This window comes from Calidris pugnax, unplaced genomic scaffold, assembly GCF_001431845.1.
Source record: "Calidris pugnax isolate Ruff unplaced genomic scaffold, ASM143184v1 scaffold81, whole genome shotgun sequence".
Classification (NCBI taxonomy): Eukaryota; Metazoa; Chordata; class Aves; order Charadriiformes; family Scolopacidae; genus Calidris; species Calidris pugnax.
This window is the reverse complement of record NW_015090880.1, coordinates 6,529,226-6,543,957: the sequence shown is the minus strand read 5'-3', so window position 1 is coordinate 6,543,957 and position 14,732 is coordinate 6,529,226. Positions and strand designations below refer to the sequence as shown.

Genomic DNA, 14,732 nt, shown 5'->3' with positions numbered 1-14,732 from the left:
ATATGTCAGATCAGCTGTTCAGAGGACTGTCATGTGTAGCAGCTGCCCTTACAACTGTCTTTTACTGTTCCTGAGAGATTAAAAGTATATTCAAAAGTTTTTTAAACATAGAATCATGAACCTTCCCTTGAAGATGCATATGTACTTTCTTGCAGATTATATTTTTTCTTTGTGAATTTTGAATGAATTAAAAGATTCCATTTTTACCCTTCCCTAGTAGTGGCTTCCATATTAAAATCTCAGACCTCTACAAATAAGAGAGAAAACACATTCTTTAGATAACTCCATTAATTTGAGAAATCTTCAGGGTGGCAGCTAGTAACTAGACCTTGTTATTCTATGGGATTATTTTCTTCTCAGAAAATAATCTTGATTAAATGCTGCTACTTTGTGAAGTGATTGGAGTTTTCTTAGGACTCTTTTTCATTCCTACCCAAGGCAATTCGGCCAAAACAGGAGATTTGGTTTCATCTCTTCCATTTACATTTGCAGTCTTACATCTTTTGCAAAGATGATTGCCATCATCTTTTGCCAAAATAACTTTTCTCTCTCTCTTTATTTATTTTTTTAATCAACAGCCAAAAGTATCTAGGGAGTTTAGCTTAAACATCCACTTTAACTAAATACGTATTTGTTCAAGAAATTTCAATGTAGTTTTACATTTCTTTTTTTGCTTTGATCTGATGCCCAAGTGCTTACTCTCTGTCTCTTGAGGATTGGAAACAGAGCCATAGAACCCAGAGCAGTTGACTGGAAAGCCCATATGTTAGATAACTGGCCAGAAGGGAGGAGAGCTATCATCAGTCCATCATGTTGATGACCATCTGATGATATTCACAGCATGATAAAAGGCATTTCTTACTGACTGAGGGTCAGTGAGTGAACATCAACAGCTAAGAGCTTGTTTGTTTAGGGCATTGATCAGTGCATATTTTCAATCATCTTAAATATCAACCCTTTTGAAGCAGTCACAGTTAGTAATTTATTTAGGACACAAAACCTCTAACATAAACAAGGATTAATCTTGGAAGAAAACTAACACAGACAACAGCTTTGTGCCATTTCTTTTGTTTGTATAATTAATGTTCAACATTAAGTGTTCACTCGGCTGATACATGCATGGTACCAGCAAAGTAAATTCATTCAAATGCAAACAGTTTCTGTTGTATTGTTTTTGGAACTATATGGTACATTTGTTCAGCTCCCTGGTAATACTTTAAAAGCTAATTACTTTGAAAAGTAAACAAGTATGCAAATATACATCAAGAAGTGCCAATTGGTTGTTTTTGAGGTTTTGGGTTGAAAGAGCCCAAGAAGAGAGAACCATGAGTTTGCTGAATTACTGACAGTGCAGTATTTTCTATTTTCTATTGTAGCTCTCTGCAGTAGTTTTTTTTCTATTGACAAGCTCTACAATACTTTCTTTATCCAGGCTGGTTTAAAAAGGATTGGAATCAATGCTTCAAGATCGTGCAAATTTTCAGCTGAAACAAGTCAACAAAATAGGGATAGGGTGGAGGAGACCACAAATGCCCAGGAAATTTGATCTGTTTGGAAAGCAGCAAGCAGTGGAATATTTATGTACCAACTGAATAGACTTCACTGCCAGCTTGCCTACATTGGCTGAGGATGATAGGCTTTTGATTGCTGCAATGGAAACATGAATGAACAAAGCAGGGAAGGAGAATAGGAAATTTGGGGCAGCTGTGTCCCATTGTGCCTCTTCCCAGCCCAGCTTTCTCTTGTGCTGTGCACTGAAATGAAAAGCCGTGGGGTTAATGATTCCCTCCCTGACTCTGCTTCTGCTGCAGCTCTGGACCAGGACCTCAGGAGCTCAAATGTTACAAGCCCATGGGCTTTCTGCTCCATGCCTTCTACACTGACACCATTATCTTAGATGTAAACGGGAAGGTACAGAAATTTGCACTTCAGTAGTTGCTAGTTATGCCAAACATTTTAGTATTCAATTGTGCCAGGGAAACATCTGCACCAAGTGCTCTTAGCAGTCTTAGCTGGTAAGAAACAAGGAACTCACCTTTGCTCCTTGCAGGTCATCATCAGGTGAATGGGAACCACAGTTGTTCCTGGATGCTCCACTGGAGGTACTCCATGAGGCTGTTCCCCAAGCATAACTAGTGAGCAGGAGGACAAATTTAAGCCTTCCAGATCTAGCCAGAACCTTAGATTTTTAAATGATAAAACAACAATAATAATTCATGACCTAAATATAAGGAAGCTCCTGGTTCATGTTTTTAAGGGAAGAATCAGATTATTAAATCCCTTACTCAAAACCTGTGCCCAGCAGCCGCAGCATCTTCTGACATGACAGTTATTTAGGGCCTGGTGTTATCTCACTGAGCCACAAAATTTCTCACAAGACCATCTCCTGGTCTGAGAGAGTCCTGCCATAAGATTTCTGTTCCAGCATCATTAATTCACTCGTCTGTCTCAATATGATCCTGTGATTGTATATCAGTCTCTCAGAATGATCTTTAAGTCTAAAATTCTGGGTCCGGTATGGCTGAATATTGTTTGTTGATGTGAAAATAAGTATCTGATCCTGAAAGTATTAACATATATATTCAGATATTGAAGAGGTAATTTGTCCCACAGAGAGAATTATGCTTTCTAAATAAGAGAAGGGCTATGATGCATGAGACTGTGAGCAGGTGATTGCAATATCAAAGGAGGGAATGGAATAAATGAACTTTCCAATTATTTCAGTAGCTTACCTGCTTAATAGAGTACGTAAATTATTGTAATTTATTTAGATGAAATTTGTGTAAGCAAAAGTATTTTTCTAGATACTCTAATTTGTCAGAAAAAGAAATTTTTAGATGTTTTCTGTGGACTTCTTTTTCTAGTGATTGAAATAAGACCCACGTCCTAAAGCTATTATTGCAGCAACATGGATTTTCTGGCTGCATTACTTCTTCACAGATGGTTAGCCTTTGACATGGCAATGAGATTGTTCACTTCTGCAAGATGTTAGCACAGATCAATAAAAAAACTGTCTTACAGAGGGAACACCTGTTTGTCAACCAAGCCTGCCTTAAAGGTATTTCTGATATTACATTTTTGTTTGTTCAGTAGAAAGTCAGTAGTTTCCCTGGCTGCAGGGTTAAATTCCCTCATTGCACTTTGATAGCAGTAAGGAGAAGACTTTTTTTGGAAATAAAAAAGGGAAAATCACATCTTTACAGCACTGGATGTCTTAGCAGGTTGGGCTTGAAACTCTGTTCCCCTTACTCCATTTTGGGCCACAGAGGCATTGCAAGTGTTAGTTTAGGTTTCTGCCAAGCAAAACATCACTTTCACGATCACTTTCAAGTTTTGAAATAAATTTTCGGGGACTGCTTTACTGCTTTATCCATGTTGTGGCTCATAGGAAACAGGGCCTCTGTCCATTTACCAGTGATATTAATATATATGTTATGACAGATGTCATTGAAGTCCAAGACTCATAATAACAAGGATCAGAAAAACTTGTAGGCCCAGGAAACAATGTGAACAGAACTAGAAAAATGTGAACTAATATATCTGGGTAAAATAAGCATTCAACTATTAATGATGGAGAATTGCTAGCTGCTACAGTGGGCATGAAAAGAATGGGACAGCGATGGCATTTTCTCAAAGAGCAGGAGGTAATAGTCTCTCTCCTTGTTAAGAACACTGCTGGAAAGCACAGAGCGCCATTTCAATTAGATATGGCATTCTTCTTCCACACTCAGACTGTTGGCTAGATTTTCTATTACATAGCATCTGTCTCTGTTTCTATCTCTCTCTTGTTTTTCATTCCTTGTCTATTTCCATAGTGCCTGTGTGCCTAAGCAGTAACAGATAAATGCCTGTGTATCTGGTAGTTTATACACGGATGCTCAAATATTTTTGAAACTTGAGTAACTGGTGTTGGTTGTCTATGTTTTGGTTATCAGTACTGAAGAGCAGACTAGAGATAAATGCTGGGTTGGGAAAAAAGGGCAGATTTCCTCTCTTAAATGGAGATAATAATAGTCATCAGCTTATAAGAGCACAGAATTTCTATCACTGTTAATAATAATGTTATGGTTATATAGTGGAAGCTTAAAAACATCAGTACCAGTGATGTCAATGATGCAGAGAAGAGCTGTAGACATAATTAAGGTGATGGAGGCAGGCTTATGAAGAAAGATGAAGAGAAGCAGCAAATGCACAGCTTGGCTAAGTGGTGATAATGATGATGGGGGATGCGATGACCATCTAAAACGTATCTGACATCTGTAAACATAGAATAGGGAATAGTTGTGTTCAGTTGGTCATAGCATTACAATTAGGGTTAATGAGGAAAACTGAGCAAAAGAAAACACAGAAATTTTTTTTTGCTGTTCAGCCCAATGGTAGATCACATTAAACGCTAGAATGGTATCTTCAAAGGATCCCCTGTTGCACCAGCAGAAGCCCAATTGCTTAAATAATGTGAAAATAAATTGAGCAAGATGCTCATGAGTGTGCAGAGGGAAACATTTTGATACTGGGAAAGGACTGGGCAAGATGACCTCCTCTGCTTCTAATTTCCAACACTCTATGAGAAAGAGTTGGCAGAGATGTCCCATTTCTAGTTTGCAGTCATTTTTCTTTTTTCTTTTTTTTTTTTTTTTAATTTGCAATGAGAGCCCAGTTTATATCCAAAATTATCCAAAAGTTTCAAGATTGGAAATTCAGGTAGCTGAAATGAGGGTTCAGAGCATTGGAGCAGTTTCTCTGGTGGGGCTCACCTGGAGCTGCACATCCAGTGCACGTGAACCCATGGGATGGCAGTTAAACCTGAGCTACCTAAAAAAACATTTGGAGTTGAATTAAATGATATTTTTCTAACGAGCTTGAAAGTGGAGAAAGCTGGACAGGTATCAGGACAAGTCTAAGAGGAATCGAAGGAAGAACCATTTGCATGTGGTGTGGCAATTGGTACAGCATCTGCAGAGTGTTAGATCAGCTGCTTTTCCTTAGGAAGTTTCAGCACATGCATAAGGACACACATATATACTCTTTTTTTTTTTTTTTGCATGGTTGCCTTGAAATATATTTTTTGGATTGTTTTGGACTAAAAGTTGAATATATTGGTTTTTTCATGTAAAATGGTTGCTTCATGATCATAAGAGACTTAGTTCAAGTAATTTCCAATTTCCTTCTCTTTCTGGAATTTTGCTTTCAAGATGCTTTACCTTTTTTGATGAGGATATGAGTGTGTCATAATGTTTCTTGGATGTAGTAATGTACAGGAAAGAAACTGGAAATCGTTACCTAAAAGTAGTTGAGTTACATGAATTATAACCCCCTCTGAGACATAGGGATTTCATCTTGAATTGAAATTTATTTGATGTTTGCCAATGAAGTGTCAATTTTAACTAACTAAATAAATCTGTTTAAAAACCAACTTTAATTTAAAAAGGCCCACTCTAAATTCTCAGAGATAGTATTTGGATGAACACTGATAGTTACCAAGGCTAAACAGGAAAGAGAAAAATAAATGTATTTTCTGCCTGGCTGCTTTAGTTCTGCTAACTAAGGAGCTCCCAGCACACTGCTACTGTTTAACTAATAAAAAATAAATTAATATGAATTTCAAGCCAATACCGTAATGTGTCACACGTTGCTTTCAAAGTAGGAAATTATTTGCTCACTAGACTTCATGTATTTCCACTCAAGTATGCAGTCCTTTTTATTCATATTATGAGGGAACAGAGTGAACTGAATTGCACATGTATTCAAAGAAGCGGTACAAATCTGAGCAGGAGCCAGATGATCAATTATTAGGAGGTAGTACTGCATTGTGTTGTTCACCAGGAGCTTCAAGAGAGACGAGAAAGAAATTGTCAAAGAGAGAAACATTCAATGCAGTTACAAAAAAAAAGGTAAAAATAGAGAGAGAGAGAGGGGAACCAGAATAAATCATGGTTAGAATTGTATGCTGAGAGCTGGAGCGGAAAGACAGAGCAAATCAAGGTGACAGGAAATAAAATATTGCTCATCAACAGAAACAGGGAGGAGAGACGTCAAAACATGGAGACTCGTGCGAAGAAAAGGCAGCTCAGGAGAGTGACTGTGGGAAAACGTAGGGGGAAGGAGGTCCTGGGAATGTTTAAAGTGTTTTGGAAAAAAAGTAAATCAGTCAGACTTGTTTTGTTTGAGATGAATGTCATTGAAACAAAACAACAAGCAGAAAATAAAAGAAAACAAAAGTTATCACGAAATAAAATATTGTCATTGTCCTCTCCCTTAAATTTTGGTGAGGAGGAGGCAACCACCCTTTCACTAAAGCTCCCCCTAAAAACAGCCATAATGAAGTGTTAAATTTTGAGAACAGTAAGGTCTGAATCCCAGATCATCCTCTGCTTCGCTCCCTCTTCCTCAGACATGGTTTGGTCCTGACCAGTTGTAAAACAGCTTAATCATGCTTGGGTCTGGATGAAATGGATCATTTTGAGGGAGAATTTTTTTAACTTGTTAATTTATAACCACAGTATAGTAGCCTGAAAATTAAAATATTGCTGTTCACATATCCAGTCTGTAACATTTACTGAAGTGTTTGACTGTGCTTGAAGCTAAATAAAGTTCAGTAATGAACGTGCTATAAATTCCTCAGCCTGGAGACTACCAGGTTCTTCTGCTGTGGATAATGTATGCAGTGTAAAACGCTTTCCATGCAAAAACAACTGATTGCTTCTGTTCCTTCGGTTCCTTCCTCTGCCCTTCTGCACCTTCGTACAGTCAATTCCTGGCAAAGGTATCATTTTCTACTCAAATGTAGGACCAGCTGCTGGTGGTCATGCTGTGAGTGACTCTAGGAATATATGGGGTGGGATAATGTGCACACTTGTCCACTGAAAAATGACTGAGAAATGATTGCTTGACATTGCTTTGCTGCAGCAGAGTATAGAATTTACTGCTGCTGCTTGTGGCACACAGCACCTGTACAGTGACATTTTCATTACACGTGCTGTAACTCATGGTCTTTTGTTTTCCTTTTCGTGGATTTCGTAACACGTGGTCAACTCCATTGATGAAAATGTTACTGCCGCTGTAGCAAGATAACTCATCCTATTCAAAACATCTTCATTTGATCCCACCCTAACATCCTAGTTTTATACATTCACCAAATTCTTTTAGTCCTGTTCCTCCTTGTTATTTTATTTATTGCCATTCTTTGGAAGATTAATGTGGCTTCTGCACTGGGTATAATTCTCTATATCAGTCTGTCTATAGCATCTCTGCAATCTTAGCTCTTCATTACTGTACGTTCTTTATGGATCACATTACTTTCACCACCCCTTATCTAACTACTTCATAAAAACCACCTCTCACATTTATAAAGCATGACAAGGGTATTACCATAAACTATGTTACTCTGCTCAATAAACACATGATGGACTCTCCATAGGCTAATCACCTTAGTGGATAAAATTATCTGGGGATGAATTTAGCCTCAGCAATCATATCAAAAGACAAACTGTAGAGAACAGCACCGTTCTGCTTTTCCATCATTTTGTCTCGACTGCAAGCCTGGATTTTAAAGTTGGTTATTGCTGATCTTCTATGTAATCAGTAGACTTATTAATGAATATTTAACAGAAATCCTATAAGTGTGATATTTTTGTGTATCATATGTAACAATACAGGTTATGTTATGAGTGTAATAAGCAATTTTGGGTCTCTTTTGAGGTTGGTGGGAAAAGTAATAAAGTTTCCCAATTTGGAGAGCAGGCTGAAGATAAAGGCATTTAATAAAAGGATTAGGCAGCTTTAGAGAACTGGAAACGTCAAGGTGCTTGGGCAAAGCCTGTTGGGCAAGATCGAGACTCTGGCAGGACCAAACAGTGCTCGCATGGTTGACATAGAATAATTTCTAAATCCGTTCCTAGTTAACTACTGCTCATGCACACTTCTATATTCATTTCTCATCAGCAGCTGTACCTAAATCACATATTTCTTATCAGTCGAATTATTCCATCTGAAAAGACAGTTATCCTATCTTTCTTTCATTGTGTACCTTTTCTAAGACTCATATAACTTAACATCCCTTCTTTGGATGCCTTTTGCTGGCAGCAATTAGAAGAGCAACATTTTGATGCCCTAAGAACAATATTCTGTGGTTCACCCAAATTTGGTTATTAGGATATTTTCAGGCCTAATTCCACTTTGGATTTTCACTGTGCTCTGAAAAGGAACTAGAGGTGCCAATATTGGAAATATTCATTTCTGCTCAGCAGCAGAAGTGTTCATTTCTCCACAGCTTTGTTACCTAGAAAATTTGTTCTGGGGAAGAATTGTGCAGCTGCAGAGCAATGATCAGAATAGCATAGTAGGTCTTTTTAATCTCTAGTTTTATACCACTGACTGCAGTTTAAGTTATAGGAGGAGCACTGCTTCAGTGCAGGCATATTACACCTATTTTGCCCAAACTGTCTTTTTTTTCTTCTCTGACAATTCAAATATTACATTTTTCCAAACCACCTAAGTGACTAAGGGTGAGATTTTCTAAAGATACTTCCAGATTTTATGCTCAGCCTTACTAGGTCTACATCATTTAGACCAAAAAATCCCATTTACAAATTATATAGACCTTTAAGAGTGTCATATCTCCCTAAAAGTCAATGAAATTTAGAGTTGTAAGGCTTATTCCTTTTTGATGTGGAACTTAAATTATTTCTCAAAAATAACACTCTTCTCTTTCTGAATTTTCAAAGTCCTACCTCTTCATATACATTTCTTAATGGCATTGCAGAGCTGTAAATCCCACCCAAACTTCTGATTTCTAACCTCCATTTCTCAAAGTGGCTGTAAGTTGATCTCCCTTTGATGTAAAAAAATTCTCATTAAAAGACTGAAGCTATCCCCACTAAGAGAACATTGGATTCTTGGCTGCCTCGTGGGTTACATATCTGCTTTTTTGTAGTTCGTCAATACAAGAATGCTAATAGTACCTATTACAATTCACTTTCAATACTCCCTGTGACGAAAAAGCAATCAAACGTGTGGGGTTTGTGCACGGTCCTCTGCAGGCAGCTCTGCCTGATTGCCTCCGCTCTGCTGCCTGTCGGGGCCAGCACACACACACACAACAGGTGGGATTTTCTCATAAACTCTCTCATTTTTGCGTTTGGGTATACTGTACACGTGCATGCAAAATCATAATTAAAAGTATCTGTAACTCTGGTTCAGTAACAGCCAGAAGCAGATTCCTCATCAGCATTCCTCTCCAGCCCCTCCTGCCCCGTTGTCCTCTGGAATGCCTCAGCCGAGCTGGTTATTGCGCTCCCGTTTGAGATGCAATGTGCCAGAGGCAATAGTTGCTAGAAGACTGTTTTGTTTTTCTGGATACCATTTTTTCCTTTGATTCATCTTTAAGAGGTTTTTTAGGGTTTTTTGTTGATTATTTTTTTTCTTTTAAATACGCATAAGAATAAGGTCCTGTGCAAATTTCTCAGGAGATCAATTTGCAAGGCTCTTTAGTAGAAAGACCTATTCTCTAGTGTGTATATTGGTTTGATATGGAAATCCATAAGCCTGCCCTAGATCCACCCACATCTCATACGCTGGTGTGCTCTGGGTTTTCTTTGTGAATTCAAGTGTAAAATCCATGCCATTTCTCCTTTACAAAAAATACTTATTTTTAATTTTTGTGAATAAACCAGTTCTTGAGGATCAGAGTCTATTCTGTGCGTAAGTATAAGAATCTGTAAATCTCTCAGATAAAAAGCCTCCTGTGGCTGATGGTAGGGAGCATTAGTAGAAAGTTGTAAAAGACTACAAATCCATGTGCTAATTAGAGCTTTGCATATCCCTGCTTCCTCTACTATACTGAATGGGAATAAAATACAAATGAAAAAAAGAGAGTTAGTATTCAAATGAAATATTAACATTCTGCTGAAAAAAGTATTTTAAAGTTATTGTTTTCCTCTAGAGAAAGTTTTGCTATGGATTTTTGTAGAAAAGTTTGATTTCATGGAAATGGCCTTTTGTGTCAAAACTGGTCTTAGAAAATTAGCTTTAGCACCATAAATAACCTGTGCTGATGCCTGTGCTGAATGCACAGTGCCCCTCATAGCTTTCAAATTCTGGTCCCAGAGTCTATCAAAACTTTGGCTTAGTATGAAATTAATTTCCACCTGTAGCTGACCTGCTTTTCCCAGCAGCTCTTCTCCAGACCTAGACCACGTGTGCAATGGGTCAACATGAACTAAGACAGTAACTCTTCTGGTCTTACTAGAAAGAGGGTTGTTGTACCAGTGACACAGGAATTGGGGCCTGAACTGAATGGGAATGTTGCCCCACCCCCCAGGAAGGAGTCCCATGGTCTCCTGGCTGAGCTGTGAGCTCCACAAGCACTCTTTTAAGTGACCTAGATGTTGGAAGAAGCTGCGGTAGGAGTTTGAAAAGAACCACAAGATGCAAATCCACAGGAAACCAAATTTCACTAGCCACGCTCCTCATGGAACTACTTGTTCTGGTCTTTTGTAAACAAAAAGCATTTTCTTTAGAGGAGTTACCCTGTGCCTCCAGAACCCTTTCACAGCAACAACATTTGAGAAAATAATATCCCAACCTAAAACTTAATGACCCACAGCGGGAATCGCTTATGTTGCTGCAGTTGCATAGAGCCTTCCCAAACTGAAAATAATATATAACCCACATAATGAACAATGAAAATGCTGAATATTAATGAAAATGTAAATATAAATTTAGGAAACAGACCACTGCAGTCTGTCCTGATCTACTGGGCAAAAAAAAAATCTGGTATATAACCAGGAGGCTTGCGGAGTGTGTGTGGTTCATTACAAATTCCCACGATTATTTTAACTCCATATATAATGAATAGCCCATGAATCCATTTGTATCAGTTATCATAATGAGAGAGAATTAACTATGGCTTAATGCTGACTTTTTATACTTGGGTCCATTTTTTGATGGTAACTTTGTGCTACTTAAAGCTCATGGGCCAAATTCAGCTGGTTTGTAGCTTTATTGGAACTGATGACCTTCTAGCATCTGGGGCACAGTTTCCCTCAACCTTATAAAAATGAGTAAAAACCCAAAGCCCTGTCTGGTTGCTGTGCAGCCATTGTCACTCTCCATGCGCAGAACTCCACACTCCTCTGTGTACAAAAATGCATGCTGTAGGCTTGATTGATCCTTTTCCTTCTGGAGCAGATAGAGAATGTCAGAGAATTATATGTAAAACAAAAATTGGAGTGTAATTGCACTGTGGCTATGAGGAGTCTTTAATTTGTTCGCTTATGAAGTGGCTCCTGGAGTAGCATGGGACTTTGTTTTTCCATCTGTTACATATTCCCGTCAGAAGCAAAAATGTTATTTTGTGAGTAAAATAGTAGTGGCTTATTATTTCTTAAAGTAAAGTATAGTATTTTCCCCTGAGCGCAGTGTAGTCTGTAGTTCTGGCACATTAGCTGGCATAAACATTTTGATTAAAGCTTATGAATGTATTAATTACACCTGGGAAGTTTCCAAAGCTTATTCACACTGCAAACTCTTCAAACTGCAGCCCCCAAATCCGAATTCTTTTTAGCAAATGTAAAAATGGTTATCACGTGGTTGCCTTTTCTTTCTCTACAATGTTTATATAAAGACATGAGGTGGCAAGGGTGCGAATTTTTTTACCCGTTAGTTTCTGTAGGCACTTTTTCAGAAAGTCTTTAAGTGTCTGAAGAATTTTTTTACTGTCACGTTGTTAAACATTTGCTTGAAGTCTAAAGAACTTCAATTCTCTTTAAAGTTTTCTGTGATCTCCCAGGTCTAGCAACATCTGCACATACTTAAGCATTTATCAGGATAACATCACTGGGTATATGACCCCAAAGAGGATGACAACACTGGAACACAGACTGTCTATCTGAGGGTCTATAAATAAACAGAGCTAGGAAAACCAGTAATAATTCTTATGGACTCTCTGGAAATGTTGATGGAATTGGTCCATATAATTTCCTTTGCTCATATTCCTGTGGTGGGTTGCTTATGGTGTAAGACAGGGCAGAATTTGACCAGCAAAGCCTATGAAGTTGTTTGGGTGTCACTAATTTTTGGTGAGTAACACGAACGAGTTCTTACAAGAACCTTCAACTGGATTAGGTTGCGTGGCATGTTGACAATGAGATAGAAGCAAATGTAACAGAGGATCTGAATTCTAAAATCACTGGGCGTATGACCCCAAAAAGAAAGGCATATCTTATCTATCAACCGGCTGTGCCTCCGCCAAACAACCCAAGAAGTCTCACCTAAGTGGTGCTTTGCTCATGCATTCATGCACACATGCATTCATTATGACTGACCTGCCCTAGGAAGGTCCATTAAGTGGAACTCATTTCAAGCACAGATGGTCCTGAATAGCTTAATGTCTGCCTGGTGGCCAGAATAAGTGAATTCTTGATGGCCTTAGACTTCTGATCACATACATGCAGCCAAGGAGGAAATGAAAACATGTTTATCATTTTGATAAATAACCTCTCTCATTGCTGCAGGATGCTCCATGTAACTCAGCAGAGTCAAATACTATTAAATTGTCATCACCGTCAAAGAGAGAATGTATAAGTTTTGCTACCTGAGTCATAGTTAATGACTTCCACAATGTATAACACGAATCAGTACTGCTGTTTGCCTTTTTTATGTTTGTTTACTGGTAAGTTCAGGCTTGGCTAGAATAGAGAGGCAAGTTATAATTTTGAGGTGCAAAATATGGTTTTGTTATTATCTCTCAGCTAGAGATATAAAAACCAGAGATGACTATAAGATGGCTTTTTGGCTTCTGGCAGGCATGCACTCAGACCCTATAGGTGATTAGATATTTTAAATCACAGCCACCCACAGTAGGCTCATACTTATGATAAAATATTTCACTCTGCAGTGGGTAAACTCAAGGTGGCTTTATAACAGAGAAAAAAAATGAACATGTTTTCAGGAGTTTAGTGTCCTCCAATTAGAATTAAACCATTTGCAGGAGTAACAAAAGGTTGTTCCTGTTTTACAGTAAGAATGATGTACAATTTCTGCAGTTTTGTATTTTAAGCCTGTGCAGAACAAAGACTTCTGGAAGGCTAGGAAATATGAGCAGAGTCAAAACAGCCCAGAATCCTCCCCAGCAGCCAATTCCATCCCTCTTGCTTTGGTGTAGGCATCACATTTCCTTCATGCCAAGTTCAGGGCATCCTGTGAACTGAGCTCTTGGAAAAGGTCAGCTGTTCTTACTGTCAAGCTTGGTGTGAAGAGAACATGTCATGTTAGAACATTTTCATTCATCTTCTTGCAAGAGCAAAGCTATTCCTGATTTGCAAGTTCCTATTTAATTTCTAATCTTTTTTCTTATTTTCTTGAGGCAGGAAGGAATTTAAAAAACATAAGCTATCTTTCTTACCAGGTGGATAAAGCAGCCACTTCATAAAGTGTAACTGTCAACAAAACATTCAGAAGACTCTTACTTAGAGGATTTTAAGGCCCTTCCCTCTCCTTTTAAGATCAATGGCAAATCCACTACTGACTTCAATGAGTTGGATGAGGCTGTTATTGTGGAAACAAAGCCAGAAGCTACCTTAGCTCAATCGACCATAAAATTCCAAAAAAAAGACATTTCTATTCTTTGTGACAAGGATTTTAACTTCTGCTGCACTCACAGCCTATCCAGTCAATAATTCACATTTTTTCAGGACTCCCAGCACTGTAACATCTTGGCAGGTCTTCCCATAGTCTAAATGAAGCACTGAGGAAAAAAAAACACTGGGTCAGGAGCAGAAGTCCTCATATATTGGTGTTACAGTATTTCTTGGCACCACCACCCCCCCCAAAAAAGTTAGAAATTAAAATTAAAAATCACAAAATAAAAAGATACTTCACATATATGTCTGAACATGTTAAATTTTTTTCAGTGGAAACTGATGGTTGGCTCAAGTACCTCTCCCTGCTCTAGCTTGTTTTGTGGAGCTGAAATACAGATCTAAGTGGTAACAGACACACACCCCAATATATTTTTGATATATACCTTTCTGTGACTAACATAGTCAAGAGTGTGCTTTTTCAGTGAGGTTTTTCCCTAGTCTCACTGTGTCTGTTTGTATTTATCTGGGTACGTCTATCTATTGCCATTTTGTGTATAACTTTTATAAAGTCTAACATGTATATGCATGGTTGGTAAAATATGCTTCAGCAAAACACATTGCACGCAATGCAATCCAACAATCATTCATAGGCTAAAAGTGCTTTAATGGAAAAAACAAATTTTCCAGGAAAACAGGGTGTGTAACATGCATAGCCTTCTCCACGTGAGATGGAATTTTCTCTTTTGTGTCAGCACTAGGAAGGGTCTTTTTGTTATTGTTATTATTATTATTTACATTACCGTATAATCCATGCAGATAAAAGTTCCAATTAATGTACTTAGTTGTCTAGTGTTTAAAAAAAAGGTGTTTTTTCATTGCTTTTGTAGTTTCATTATGTTTTGCCACTCCTAAACAACTATACACTTTGAGTTAAATTTTATTGTTGCAGCAACTTGAGCTTCCACATAACAATTGAAAGTGTTATAAAGCTCATCCACCACAGCCCATTATTTGAATAGATAACCAAATAAGCAAGACTAGCTCATGTGGTTATTAGTACTCATACAGCAAATTAATAGAGAAAATTAAGCATTTAGTTTATTCACAGATATTTACCACACAGTTTATGTAGTCTAAAATTAGGAATGCTTA

The 14,732-nt window shown here is 37.9% G+C and overlaps 1 protein-coding gene across 1 annotated transcript in view; it reads left to right on the top strand.

Moving 5' to 3' along the window:
- The window catches only part of FAM19A1 (family with sequence similarity 19 (chemokine (C-C motif)-like), member A1), a 225,601-nt gene that overhangs the window by 165,954 nt on the left and 44,915 nt on the right, over positions 1–14,732 (top strand). The gene's annotated exons all lie outside the window — the stretch shown is intronic.